The following is a 15,296-nucleotide window of genomic DNA, read 5'->3' on the forward strand; positions in this document are numbered from 1 at the left end:
CCTGAGGAATCTGATTCTCTCTCCAGGTTGATAGTGTCAGAATTGAGTTGAATTCCTGGACACCCTGCTGGTGTCCAAGAACTGCTTGTTGGTGTGGGGAAGGCTCCACACACACACGTTGGAACTGGGTCCAGGAATTTGTACCTCTGGTGGGCCCTGGACTCCTACCTTTGTCTCCCAGCCCCAAAGGCACTGTTAAGCCTCTCAACTACCTGTTCTGGATTACTAAACATCCTCAGGACAAAATGGTACCACTACCATGCTTATCTTTGGATTTTCATCTTCTCCAGTACCTTAGCCTAGTAATTTCTTACTATTTGTTAGTCTGCTGTTTCTAGAAAGGTGGTTTCATATTTTTCTCAGCATTTTAGTTGTCTTCAGTGGGAGGATTTATCTAAATAACTTAATTCATAATTCCTGGAAGTGGAAGTCTAACCTCAACTTTTTCATCTCCTCCTAGTTACCATCCTGTAACTTTTCAAGGAAGCATAGACATAGTGAAAACAATAAGAGTTGGGGTTCTGGTATTGACTTCTTCATTAATTTGTTGTATGGCTTAGAGCAAATTACCTAACTTTTTTTTTTTTTTTTTTTTTTGTGAGGAGATCAGCCCTGAGCTAACATCCGCCAATCCTCCTCTTTTTTTTTTTTGCTGAGGAAGACGGCCCTGGGCTAACATCGGTGCCCATCTTCCTCCACTTTATATGGGACGCCGCCACAGCATGGCTTGACAAGCAGTGCGTCGGTGCGCGCCCGGGATCCGAACCAGCGAACCCCGGGCCGCCGCAGCGGAGCGCGCGCACTTAACCGCTTGCGCCACCGGGCCGGCCCCTAATTACCTAACTTTTGACTCTCAATTTTGTGGAAACAAATTAAAATTAACCCCTCCATCTCTTTAAGTAAGTTAAAGGAGACTGTTAAAGGGAAAATATATCACTTAATCCTGAAAGAACTTTTCTGCTACCCTCCAAAATGACATAATCTGTGCTGATAAAGATAGGAAATTGACAACCTTATAAACTAACCAAAACCAATTTTGGTTACCTAATTATTCAGATTTAATCAAGATCTTAAAAAGATTAAATTTGACCAACTTTCATATCAATCATAGGTGATGATGTTTTTCCATTGGGCTCTCTTCTCAGTCAACATGAAAAAACAAGAATTCTTTTACTGTCAAGTTTTTTTTTTTTTTTTGATAAGAGATGTTTTACCCATAGAAATATTAAGCTTTCAAATCTGTATGAATGTCAAAGATTGTAAATTATGTTTTAGTTAATTATGGCAAGTTTAAAATGGTTAATGTAAGATAGTATTGTTAACATGTTAACCAGGATAGACTCGGTTATTCTACAGAAATAAACAATCCCAAACTTTTATTGACTTAACCCATTAAAGTTTATTTTTCCCTCACAGGAATGGCTGCAGGTGCTGTGGCTCTTCTGGACAGCGCCCTTCCACGCACGTCTGACATCCGGGCTATTTCCATCTTTTGGTTACACCATCTTGATGTTTGGCCTCTGCTGCGGTTGTGGCAGGAAAAGAGAAAGACATCAAGAACTAACAAGTGCTCTTCTCTCTATGCTTTGTCCCAGAAGTGACACATGTCACTTCCACTCAGAGCTCATTTGTCATTACTAGTTGCATAGACCCACCTAACTGCAAGGGAGCTGTGAAACGTATGGGAGCACATGGATATTCAGTGACTAATAAATTATAATAAATTACATCACTTCAGATGTGATTGAACTTAAAATGAACTCCTCGAAATATATCCAAGTAAGAGAAGAGTTATTCCCAAAATAATAGGAAACCATGGTGCGGTTTCCAGTATTTGAAGAAGCAGATCCTCTGCTGTCTCCCCCCTACGGTGGTTAATTTTTTAAGAGGGTCCAACAGCTTCAAAACATAAAACACAGCATGGAATTTCATTTATTCTTGGATAGCTGCCTTATTTTTAAAAGGAAGGAATTGGATTGAATGATCTCTAATGTCACTTAAGAACCCTTGAAATTATTGTTTAACTACCAAAAACAATTTTTTTAATTTTAACTTGAAATAATTTTTTTATTTCAACTTGGAATAATTTTTTTCAGAATCCTCATTTTTCAACCAAAACTTTAACTATGCACTAGAAGTTCCAGTCCCTTGAAAGAAACCATTTGATAAGTGATCTAGAGATACAGGTAAATCTTATACAGCTGGTTTATGACACCCCCCTTTCTATCCAAGGATCTTAATTTTTTTATGAAGGCATTTTGTTAGACAAAATAAGTTAAAATATGGAAACACCATTCCTTGGTGCAATGCCAAGGGATGAGATCAGTTTATTCAAAAAATTAACATGAGCTTACATCATTAAAACTTTGCTCTCCATATATAACTTATTGTGGCTGAGTTTTAGCAAGAGAATTCTTTAGTAAGAGAATTTTGCTAAATTTGTTAATAATGTTTCCTATGTTCTGTTTATTGGTAAGAGATTGAGAGACCATTGGTAATAGTCTCTAAACTTGTGATTGTAAAATCAGATTCTATAGGATCTAAACAGGTAACATAAATGATGAAGCAGTTAAGTGGGAGTTGTGGAGACAGTCAAGAATAGGATGGAACTTGTTTAAAGTGGGGACCCAGTATCAGCATGTTGTTGTTACGTAAGAATTTGGGACCAGAGTTACCAGGTCTTAGGAATGAAGGAAAGAGAGAAGTTAAAAAGGGAAAGAGGATAGCTTAGATGGAAGAGGTGGGGGATTGTCGTGGGGAGGAAGAAAGGCTAGAGCTTTCTTTCTACTCTTTCCTTCCCTCTCTCAGTCAAGCAATTTTTTCCTTATGCTGGATGAAAGAGAGAGGGAAAGTGGGAAAGCAAAGGCTGGAGAGATGAAAATAAAAATAAAAACAGCAACAAGGCCCTTTTAGAAGTCAAGGGCCAAAAATAAAAGGGGCAGAGGTGAATAACCATGGTAATAGCAATAGTAGTAACTAACAGTGACTGAGCACTTACCATGTGCCGGGCAATATTCTAAGAGCTTTACATAGTATTGACTCATTTAATCCTCATAATTACTGTGTAGTAAAGAATTTGGCCTCCAAAGGGAGATCTGGCCTTGTCCTAGCTCTGGGAAGTAACCTCTACACTCCTAGAATTTTCCAAGTGACAGGAGTGTCTTTGTTATTCATGGTGGGCTCCTTGGGCCACACCTGATGGTTATGCTAGCAAATTGACTCATAGTGGGCCCCTAGGCAGTTTATGCTAAAAAGAAGATTTAAGGTGGCCAAGGCAGACAGGCCAACCATAAGATTAGAAGGCTGGGGCTTTGAGCCACATGATATCAGCCTGACTTCCAGGGAGGGGAGAGAGATTGGCAATTGAGATCAACCACATGGGCAATAATTCTCTGGATGCCAAAGCTCAGGTGAGCTTCTCTGGTTGGCAATACTCTGAGTATTGTCACACTTCAATGCCAGGAGGTAACGCATCCTGACAATAATGGAATCTTCAAGTCTGGAACTCTCCCACACTTAGCTCTGTGTCTCTTCCTTTGGCTGGTTCTAATTGGTATCCTTTGCCTGTAATAAATGTGACTGTGAGTGTAATAGCTTTCAGAGTTCTGTGAGTCTTTGTAGCAAATCATCAAACCCGAGGGTGGTTGTGGGAACCTGTGAATTTGTAGCCATCTGGTCTGAAGTGGGGGTGGCTCTGAGGATCTCCACACTTTCAGCTGGTGTCTGAAGTGAAGGCAGTCTTATGGGACTGTTCCCTCTGACTGTGCAGTTAGCTAAACTCTTTTGCAAGCACCCTAAGAGATTGTTACCATGAGAGAATAGACACAAAGAGGGTAAGCAGTTTGCCTAAGGCCATACAGGTAGTGAGGGGGAAAGCCAGGATTCAAACATGGGCAACGCACTCACCACATGATATCGCTGCTGGATCATCTCAAGCTGCGCGAAAGAACACCTAATAGCATCTTAGAATAGGTTTGCTAAGGAGAGTTTTTCAAATGTACTGTGATCCACAGTAAGAAATCTGTATTTTATATGACCACTCATTATACACACATACACCTGAAACAAAATGTGTGATACTCTGATATTCTCTATTTTTAGTTATTTGTATTTTCTAAATGCTAGAAACCTACCCAATTGATTTCCTATCCACTTAAGAATTTTGCACCAGCAGTGTAAATAATGTTGGTTTAGAAAGTTGCTTTAAAATAGTACTTTCTAATTCTGGCTTTAAATTGGAATAACTTGTGGAATTTTTCAAGAAAAATCCAAAGCCCAAGCTCCGCCCCCAGCTTTTGACTCGGTCAGTCTAGGATGGGGGTACAGCATCAACATTTTATGTTTCTAAAGTCTGTGGGTACTTCTAGTGTCTAGCCAGGAGTTGAGAACCACCATTCAAAAATATTATCTACTTCGATATTTCAACAAATGTTTTAAGGAATAAATATATTCTTTTATTTTAAATTGAAAATGAACGAAGAAAATGCATGGCTTAATCTGGTAACCTGAATCCCGTGTAGCTCACTTTCATGGCTATGGCATCTATGGCAGCATTATACCTAAACTGCAAGGGCAATTTTTGAGTACTTAAAAATAAACATCAGAACTGGCTCTCTAACTCTAAAGACATGTAGTCACATTTTGGTGACTTTTCTTTTCACTGAAAAGTGATTTTATTGATTATTAAGAAGAGAAAAAATATATATAATCTGGAAAATAATATAAAAAAGCATAGCTGTGTGTCTATTACTCAATTTAAAAAATAAAGAATATTACCACTACCTATGTGCCTCTCTTTGACCCATTTTCCTTTCTTTTTTAGAGATAAATACTATCCTAAATGCTGTGTTATCTTGTAATTTTTAGAGCTTTAACAAGTTTGCATACACGTACAACACATTGTTTAGTTTTGCATCCTTTTGAATTTAAATTTGAATGGAATTATATTCTAAGCATTCTGTTTCTTGACTATTTTCAGTCAAAATTATATCCCTGAGATTCATCCATGTTATTATAGCTGTTGTACTTTCACTATTGTATAATATTGCATTCTATAAATATGCTACAATCTATCCATTCCACTGCTGATGGACATTTGTGTTGCTTCTAATATTATGCTATTACAAATGGAGCCACTCTGATTGGATTGATCCATGTTCCCTGGTACACATGAGAGTTTCTTTAGGACATATACCTTAAAGTGAGAACATTGGGTTATATAATATGCACATCTTCAACTTTACTATATAATACCAAATTGTCTTCCAAAGTTATTGTTTTAATTTATACTCCCACCAGCAGAGTATTAGCGTTTGCATAGTTCTACACATTTGCCAACACTCAATATTACCAGACATTAATTTTTGCCAGCCTGGTAGGTATAAAATTGTACCTTAACGTATCATTTCCCTGATAATAATGAGATTGAGCATTTTTCCATGTATTTATTATCTAATTGGGTTTTCTCTTCTGAGAAGTTCCCGTTCTAGTCCTTTGCCCATTTATCTACTGGGTTTTCATTTTGGTAACTTCTTACATGTCAACCTATCAAATCCTCTTAAAGTAAAATATGCCATAGTAAGATGATCTTCAAACAGAAATCCCTCCAAAGTGTGTTTGTTTGGAACTCCTTAAAGATTTTGGGTGATCATTCTAAACATAGCAAATTTGTTAGTTTAAATCAGCATATTGAAAATTATCCAAACTATCCATATATTGCCAGGGTTTCCTGCTTTTTTCCATCCCAAATCTCCCTTAGTACTGAGCTACATTTCTCTAAGAAGATATCACAGTAGGATCACATGCAAGGCCCTGTGTTTACTGCAGGACAGAAATCTGGCTAGAGAAGAAAAACTTTGCACAAAACCAAATATTGTGGAGGAAAATATATGAGAATATGGGTGGAAAGCAGCTTGTCAAATGGAGTGTTCTTTATGCATTTTCTTTCCTGCCAGATAGAGGATAAAGGTCATTCCTAAAGCTGGACAAATGAGTAATGCAAATAAAAAACAAAAGTATCACAATGCAAATAACAATGACTTCAGTAATATACCTAAAAAGTTAAGAACGGAAGACCTGCCCTACTGGGTTATACGCATAATAAATTAACTCCAGTAATCACTTCTGTAACAATAGAACTACTGGGCTCCTTCCCCGGCTCAGATTTCACCACATCTTTATACCCATTCCCTTGCCTGAAGTTCAACTCCTTTGTCCTGCTAGCCCTCCAGTTTATTCACCCAGCAAACGCCAACCCTAGTGGTATTTTAAAAATAAAATATTATGCCTTTTCTCAAAAATGTTATAATTCAGTATATTCCAAGGAACTCTGAATAATTTGATCATTTCCTTCTTTTCTTCAAATTCCTTACTTTTTAATTTAGTCTCTTCATATAGTAGAAATGTGTGTGTGTGATATCTATTTCAGTGATATCTATCTATCATATTTCAGAAGAAATATGCTGTAGGGAAATACTTTGAAACATGCTATTAGTGTTTCCATGTTGTTGCAGTTGTACATTCTTCATTCAAAATCCTCTCTGTGGCATTAGTTTTTAAAGACTTGTCAACAAATTCTTTTTTTTTTTAAATAATTTTATTTTTTCCCCAAAGCCCCAGTAGATAGTTGTATGTCATAGTTGCACATCCTTCTAGTTGCTGTATGTGGGACGCAGCCTCAGCATGGCCGGAGAAGCTGTGCGTCGGTGCGCGCCCGGGATCCGAACCCAGGCCGCCAGCAGCGGAGTGCGCGCACTTAACCGCTAAGCCACGGGGCCAGCCCAACAAATTCTAAAGTAAGGTGATTTAGTTGATTTTTTTCTGAGTTTACCTCATTTTATCCTATTTTTAAGTGCTTGTCAATTCTATTTTATTTCACTAAAAAAATACAAATATTTCTGTTTTCATTGTTTTAGGGAAAAGAGGGAAGAGCAACTCTAGATCCGAGCCTGATGTTCTTTGTGTTTGGTAATAGGGTGCCCAGAGAAGGCAATTGTAGACTGTCAGATAAGGAGAGACGGGAGCCTGATGAGCTGGCTCAGGTGGAGAGAGTGCCTGTCTGGCCTCCCACAGTGAGCTGACTGCCAAGGCAATGACCTTGAAATTTGGAAGATAATCTGATTCTGCTGAATCCAGAGAACCTCAAGACAGGAGAATGTGATGTTCCCAGAAGCAAAAAAAAACCCTGCTCTGCCTGGTTTTCCAGGGTCCTGGGAACCCAGGGTCTTCTTCCTCCCTCCCACTTTGTCCAGGGAAACTTCTAAACACAATGGATACCTTAGGTTTATTCCAGGCTAGACTAATACTAATTAGACTGTTTTTTGAAATAAAGATAAAAATCAGTAGATCGGTTAGGTTCAAAAGGCACTAGTCTTTAAGTTCTGAAGAAGGCAGGGCAAAAATCCTAAGAACGCTGGGTCAGGATTTCAAAACCTAGGAATTCCTATCATAGAAGGGGAATCTGTGTCGCACGTAGTGATCACCAGCAGTGGGTCATAGTCTGTAAATCCCAAGAAGTATTAAGAATTTTGGAGATGAAAGGCTGAGGAGAAAAAAAGAGCAACAAGCATGACCTATAAAGTTTTGTCTGTCAAAGAAAGAGATCAGAAATAAAAATTAGAGTTGTGTATTGAGTTGAAATTTACAAAATAGATAATGTAACATTCAATATTCTCTGCAAAATGATCTTTAAAGACAGATTGTACATTAATGTACAATTAATAGGAATAAATATGAAAATGCTAATCTCTTAAAAGTTGGAGTAGATACAATTATTTTCAGACAAAATAGACTTTAAAGATTTTATTTATTTTTTTTCCCCAAAGCCCCAGTAGATAGTTGTATGTCATAGCTGCACATCCTTCTAGTTGCTGTATGTGGGATGCGGCCTCAGCATGGCCGGAGAAGCGGTGCGTCGGTGCGCACCCAGGATCCGAACCCGGGCCGCCAGCAGCGGAGCACGTGCACTTAACCACTAAACCACAAGGCCGGCCCCAAAATAGACTTTAAAGTAAAATCATTACTAAGGATGAAGAGGGTAATTTCATAACGATAAAAGATTTTATTTACCAGGGAGATATAACAATTTTAAATTTATATGCACTTTATAACATAGACTGGAAATATATAAAGCAAAAATAGACAGAACTAAAAGGAGAAAGAGACCAAAAATCATTGTGATGGATTTTAATGTAACTCTTTCATAATTCCAGGTAGATTATAGATCTAATTGTGAAGGCAAAACTATAAAGCTTTTAGAAGATAATTTAGGATAGTAATTTCATGAAACAATTTTCTTTAAAAAGATGCAAATATTTTCTACCAAGACATAGAAACAACACACTGACTATAAAGGAGAAAAAATTTGATAAATTTGACCAAATTAAAATAAAGAGCTTTTGTTTATCAAAAGACACAAAAAATGTGAGAAAAAAACAAGCTACAAAATAGGAGAAGATATTTGCAATACATAAAACTAACAAAAGGTTTATATTGAGAATCTATTAAAAAACTCCTATAAGTCACTAAGAAAACGCCAAGGACCCAATAGGAAAATGGTCAAACACTTGAGAAGTCTCTTCAAAAACAAGAAAACTAGGGGCCGGCCCGGTGGCGCAAGCGGTTAAGTGCGCGCGCTCCGCTGCGGCGGCCCGGGGTTCGCTGGTTCGGATCCCGGGCGCGCACCGACGCACTGCTTGGTAAGCCATGCTGTGGCGGCGTCCCATATAAAGTGGAGGAAGATGGGCACCGATGTTAGCCCAGGGCTGTCTTCCTCAGCAAAAAAAAAAAAAAAAAAAAGAGGAGGATTGGCGGATGTTAGCTCAGGGCTGATCTCCTCACAAAAAAAAAAAAAAAAAAAAAAAAAAACAAGAAAACTAAATGGTCAATAAACATATGAAAAGTAAAAATGATTAGTAATCAGGAAAATGTAAATTAAAACCACCATGAGATACTATTACACATCTACCAGATTCCCAAAACTTGAAAATCTGACAATACCAAATGTTGATGAAGACATGGAGCAACAGGAATACTTAGAATTTGGTATTTATATTTCCAAATTTTAAAATACATCCCCTAGGACCCAGCAATTCTACTCTATATTGCATACCCTAGAGAAATTCAAGTGCATGTGCATCAAGACATATGATCAAGAATGTGAATAATAGCATTGCTTGTTATAGTAATGGGAATAACCCAAATGTCCACCAACAGTTGAATGGATCAATAAATTGTGGTATAGGTATACAACGGAATATTACTCAGCAATATAAGGAAATTAACTATAGCTACCACTAGAACACAGAGGAAATTCACAACCATGCAAGAGATAAAGAAGCAAAAATACATATTTGCTGCTTCCAATGGTATAAAGAGAGGTCTGAAAATTAATGAGTTAAGCATCCAACTTAAGATGTTAGAATTGCAGAATAAAAGCAGAGAGTCAAAAGAAAGAATAAAATAAGCAATATATTATATATTTATGTTACATATAAATATAATGTTGTATATATAATACATAATACACATATAAATAAATAAGTTTTTATAATGTTATATATAATGTACATATAATACATATACACATTATATGCATTATATACATATTATATATAATATATACATATAATACATTATATATAATTAAATAGAAAATAGAACAGCATCAAAGCCAAAAGGTTTCTTATTGAAAAGACAAACCTCTTTCAAGACCAATCAAGGCAAAAAAAAAAGAAGGTACAAACAATATTAGAAATAAAAAACAGGCTATAATTACAGATGCTTTAGAGATTGAAAAGATAGGAAGATATTTTTGAACAGCTTTTTAAAAGAAATAGTTTGAATAACTTTTTGCCAATGAATTTGAAAACAGAAAAATATAGCTTTCTAAAACCGACTCAGGAAAAAATAGAAAATCTGCAGGATTTTATAACAATTAAAGAAACTGAATCAGTTTAAACTATTTCCACAAACAATAGACTCAGACAATTTTAGTAGTGAGTTCTCTGAATAATTCAAGAAACAAATGATTTCAGCCTTATAGAAATCATTCCAGAGACTAAAAAAAGACAAAGCACACCCAACTCACTTTATGAGACTAATTGTACTTTGACATTGAAAAATAAGGAGAGGGCCGGCCCCGTGGCTTAGCGGTTAAGTGCGCGCGCTCCGCTGCTGGCGGCCTGGGTTCGGATCCCGGGCGCGCACCGACGCACTGCTTCTCCGGCCATGCTGAGTCCGCGTCCCGCATACAGCAACTAGAAGGATGTGCAACTATGACATGCAACTATCTACTGGGGCTTTAAAATAAATAAATAAATAAATAAAATCTTTAAAAAAAAAAAAAAGAAAGAAAAATAAGGAGAGTACATATAGGAAAATTATGAACGAAACCCATTTGAACATAGAAGCAAATATCCTAAACAAAATGTTAGGAAAAGGAATCTAGCAACATATGAAACGATAATATGCCTGTCCAAGTTGGGTTTAACTCAAGTATGGAAGACGGGTGTATCAGTTACCTACGCTGCATTCAAAACAAAACATCAAAACCAAAACGACAACACTCAAAAGCAGTCTTGAAACCACATTTCTTATTGCTCACAATGCTATGGGCTGGCTGGGCTGGTCTTGCCTGGGTCACTTGCGTGGGTGCAATCAGCTGGGAGCTCAGCTACGGGTGGTTGGCCTAAGATGACTTCACTCATATATCTGGGACCTCATTTGGGATGTCTGGAATGGCTGAGATTCCGGGCCTCTCTCTCCACGAGGTCTATCATCCTGGACTTTTTCCATGTTGAGAGAAGCATTCTACGAGGGAGAGAGCAGAAGAACAAAGTCTCTTGAGGCTCAGAACTGTCTCAGCGTCTCTTCTGCCACATTCTAATAAAATAGCAAGTCCAGAGCAGATTCAAGGGGAAGTGCACTCCACCTCTTGAGAGAATAAATGGCAAAGTCACATGGCAAAGAGGTATAAAGGATGGGACGAATGGTTGTAGCCATCTGCAAACAATCTACCACATTAGTTTAATATTAGAAAATCAGTTGTAATACACGATGGTCAGAGCTGAAAAGCCAAAAGAAATTATCTTTTCAATATATGCAAAAAAGGCATTTAATAAAATCTAATACCTATTCAAGATTTTTTTAAAGATTTTATTTATTTATTTATTTTTTCTCCCCAAAGCCACAGTAGATAGTTGTATGTCATAGCTGCACATCCTTCTAGTTGCTGTATGTGGGACGTGGCCTCAGCATGGCCAGAGAAGCGGTGCATCTGTGCGCGCCCGGGGTCGGCTAAGCCACAGGGCCAGCACCCTATTCAAGATTTAAACAAAAACAACAAAGTAAGAAAACTAGGAAAAGAAATTGCTTAACCTGATAACATGTATCTACACACAAAAAAAACCTACTCCAAATGTTATACTTAAGGTGAAACATTGAAAATATTCCCTTTAAGACCAGTAAGAAAACAAGAGTGTCTTGTATCACCATTTCTAATTTACCTTATTGTTCTGGAGTTCTTAGCCAACACAATAATGTAAAGTAAATAAATAAGGATGGAAAGGAAGATACAAAACCTTCATTGTCTGCAGATAATAAAACATATAAGAGAGTTTAGCAAGTTTGCATGAAATCAAATCAACATTAAAAAAATCAATTGCATTTATATTCACCAGCAATAATAATTAGAAAATGTAAAGATACTCTTTTTTGTATCAAAAACTAACAAGTTTCTGTTTTCAGGTAAGAAGGAGTAAGCATATTCCACCCTCTCTCTTCCACTGAATGTAGCTATAAAGCCTGGACAGAATGCATGGAACAGCTCTTTGATGAGTCTAAACATAAATAGAAAAAGATTCTCAACATCACTAGCCATCACGGAAATGCAAATCAAAACCACAATGAGATACAACTTCACATCCACTAAGATGGTGATAATCAAAAAGACAGGCACTAACGAGGGTTGGCAAGGATGTGGAGAAATTGGAACACTCACACAGTGCTGGTAGGAATGTAAAATGATACAGTCACATATTGAAAAGAAATCCAAGAGAACTGAAACTTGTACACACAAAAACTTGTACACAAACGTTCATAGAAGCATTATTTGTAACAAAGGTGGGAACAACCCAAATGTCCATCAACTAATGAAAGGATAAACAAAATGTGGTATATCCATACAACAGAATATTATTCAGCCATTAAAAGGAATGAAGAATAGATTCATACTAGAACATGGGTGAACCTTGAAAATATCATGCTAAATGAAAAAGCCAGACAGAAACAGGCACATATTGTATGATTTCAAAATCTGTATTAGTCAAGGTTCTCCAGAGAAGGAATTGGCTCACACGATTGTGGGGATTGTGGGGGCTGGCAAGTTCAAAATGGGCCAGCAGCCTGGAGATCCAGGGAAGAGCTGATGTTGCAGGCTTGAGTCCACAGGCAGTCTGGAGGCAGAATTCCCTCTTCCTCTAGGAACCTCAGGCTTTTTTTCTTAAGGCCTTCAATTGATTGGACGAGTGTCTTCTAATGGGTATGGGGTTTCTTTTTGGGGTGATAAAAATATTCTGGAATTGGATAGTGACGATGGTTACACAACTCTGTGAATGTATAAAAAGCCGCTGAATTGTACATTTTAAAAGGGTGAATTTCAAGTACGCGAATTATATCTCAATAAAGCTGTTATTTAAAAAATTCTAGCAGGAGTTTTTATGTATGTAGACAAGCTGATTCTAAAGTTTATTGGAAAGGCAAAGGAACTAAAATGGCTAAAACAATTTTGAAATCGAAGAATAAAGCTGAAGGAATCAGACTATCCAATCTTAAGACTTACTATAAAGCTACAATAATCAAGATAGCTACCACGAATTCAGTCCTGAGTTCTAAGATAAAGAGATTTTAATAAAAGGAAAAGTTTTCTTAAAGCTAAAAATTTTTATTATTTATTTTTTCAATTATTTATATATTCCCCCATTCCAAAAAAAAAAAGGATTTGAGTCACCTTACCAAACAAAATACAGCATTGGATGAATGAATGAGTACATAAAAGACAAGTGAAAACATAAGGGTAAAATAAACAAAGTCCAAAAGTCACTTAAAAGTAATACACAAACATACAAACAATAAGATCTTCTTAACCCTCCAGAATTACAAACAGATTTAGCTAAGAGATTTCTAGCAGCCAGCCCAAAGAAAGAAGACAAGTCAATTGCATGTCCACAGTGTTCATGAGATAAAAGACAAAAGCAGATGTTCAAGAGAAAAATATTTCCTAATTCTGTGAGTTGAGAGAAATTTCTCCCATTTAGGAGAACACAACTGCGGGGGTGGGCTGTGAGGAAGTGAAATGTCAACAGCTTCGGAGCCAGCGGCTTCAACAGCGGCAAGAAGTGGCATTGCTGGCACAAACATCAACATTGTGACTCCAGGTATTGGTAGCCCGGGAACAGAGACCAGAGAGAGTTGGCAGCCAGCAGTGGTGTGGCCTTTAGGTGGCCTCTGAAGAGAGAAGGGCAGGAACAGGTACACTTCAAGGCAGCTGAGAGAACCAATTCCCAGAATACTTGTGAGTTACCACATAGAGATTCCAAGAAATCTTTTTTTTTTTCTAAAGATTTTATTTATTTATTTATTTTCCCCCCAAAGCCCCAGTAGATAGTTGTATGTCATAATTGCACATCCTTCTAGTTGCTGTATGTGGGACACGGCCTCAGCATGGCCGGAGAAGCACTGTGTTGGTGCGCGCCCGGGATACGAAACCCAGGCCGCCAGCAGTGGAGTGCTCGCACTTAACCGCTAAGCCATGGGGCCGGCCCTCCAAGAACTCTTTAGGAGGAAATGGAGAAGTTCCTAGAACAGGTAGGGGAAGAGAGAGAAATATTGCTGTGTGTCTATTATTAGGGACATCAGACCACACACACGATATGTTTTTCTTTTCATTTTTTGTTTTTGTCAAACCAAAACATATCTATCTTTCTTTTCAAAAAATTAAATAGAACTGTTAGCTTACAGTGGAAAATAGCATCATTTTGCCCGTTTGATCTTCGGCCCCAAATTCCCATTTCTATTAAGCAACTTCTTTAAACTTTTTTGGCTGTTTCTTCTGGCTTTATTTCCATGTATCTAAATTATGTGCTTACATTGCCATTTCTTGATTTTTTACTTTAGTTACTACCTATTGACCTGTTATTACTGTAAATGAAGATTTAGCTCTTTTAAATCATCTTCCTCAAATATATTCACTCATATGTACTTCCTTATTCCCATTTTACCAAATTAGTCACATTGGCATTTTTGTTTAAATACATATTTATTATTTATATTATCATGATTAGTTTCTATTATTCACAGCTGTGACAGTGTATACTATGATAACAATTCCTTCTTGAACAACTGTATGTTTTTTCCAGTATTAATAATTGCCTTTTTTTTTTATTTTTGGTGAGGAAGATTGTCCCTGAACTAACATCTATGCCAATCTTCCTCTATTTTGTATGTGGGATGTTGCCATGGCATCACTTGATAAGCAATGTGTAGGTCTGCACCTGGGATCTAAACCCACGAACCCTAGGCTGCCAAAGCAGAGCACGTGAACTTAACCACCATGCCACCAAGCTGGCCCCTTGTTTTTTTTTTTGTTACTCATTGCTTAATTTGTATGTCAAAATCACTAATTCAACTCCAAATTATCCAATAGAACTAAAAGTCATTTCTGAATACGTTCAAATACATTGGATACTCTATAAGTTTAGTTTTCTCCCTAGAAATATCTCTTGGAGCCCTCTGCCTTCATTCTCTTATCTGTACCATTTGCTCACTAGGCCTGCTGCCTAGCTGTCATCCTGAAACTTCCTGTCACTAAAATCCTGGGAATTCTTTTCCCCTTCACTTACGTGTTGGATCTTCTGTTTCCTGGATCCAGTGTCTTACTCTTTCTTGGCTTCTTCCTTTTTCACATAATTTAGTGTTCCTGAATCAAAGTGTCATTATTTTACCCTCTTACCTGAGTGATAATTTGGCTAGGTATAGAATTTTAGATTGAAAGTCATTTTTCTTCAGAATTTTAAGGCTCTGCTCCATCTTTTTCCCCAGACCACTCCAGTGTTCTTGTTTTGTTTTGTTTTTCTTTTTTTCTGAGTCCTAAATTGCTTCTCCTTCCTTTGAATTCTTGTTGTGGCTTGTTTGTTTGTTTCTGCAGTTAGTGTTTGGTGTCTTTGTTTCTCTTGCTTAAGTCTTTTTCAAATATCCAGTGATCTTTTGTTGTCCATTCATATCTTAAATTAAGGCACTAA

The sequence above is a fragment of the Diceros bicornis genome, chromosome 12 (assembly GCF_020826845.1).
Source record: "Diceros bicornis minor isolate mBicDic1 chromosome 12, mDicBic1.mat.cur, whole genome shotgun sequence".
NCBI classification, from domain to species: Eukaryota; Metazoa; Chordata; class Mammalia; order Perissodactyla; family Rhinocerotidae; genus Diceros; species Diceros bicornis.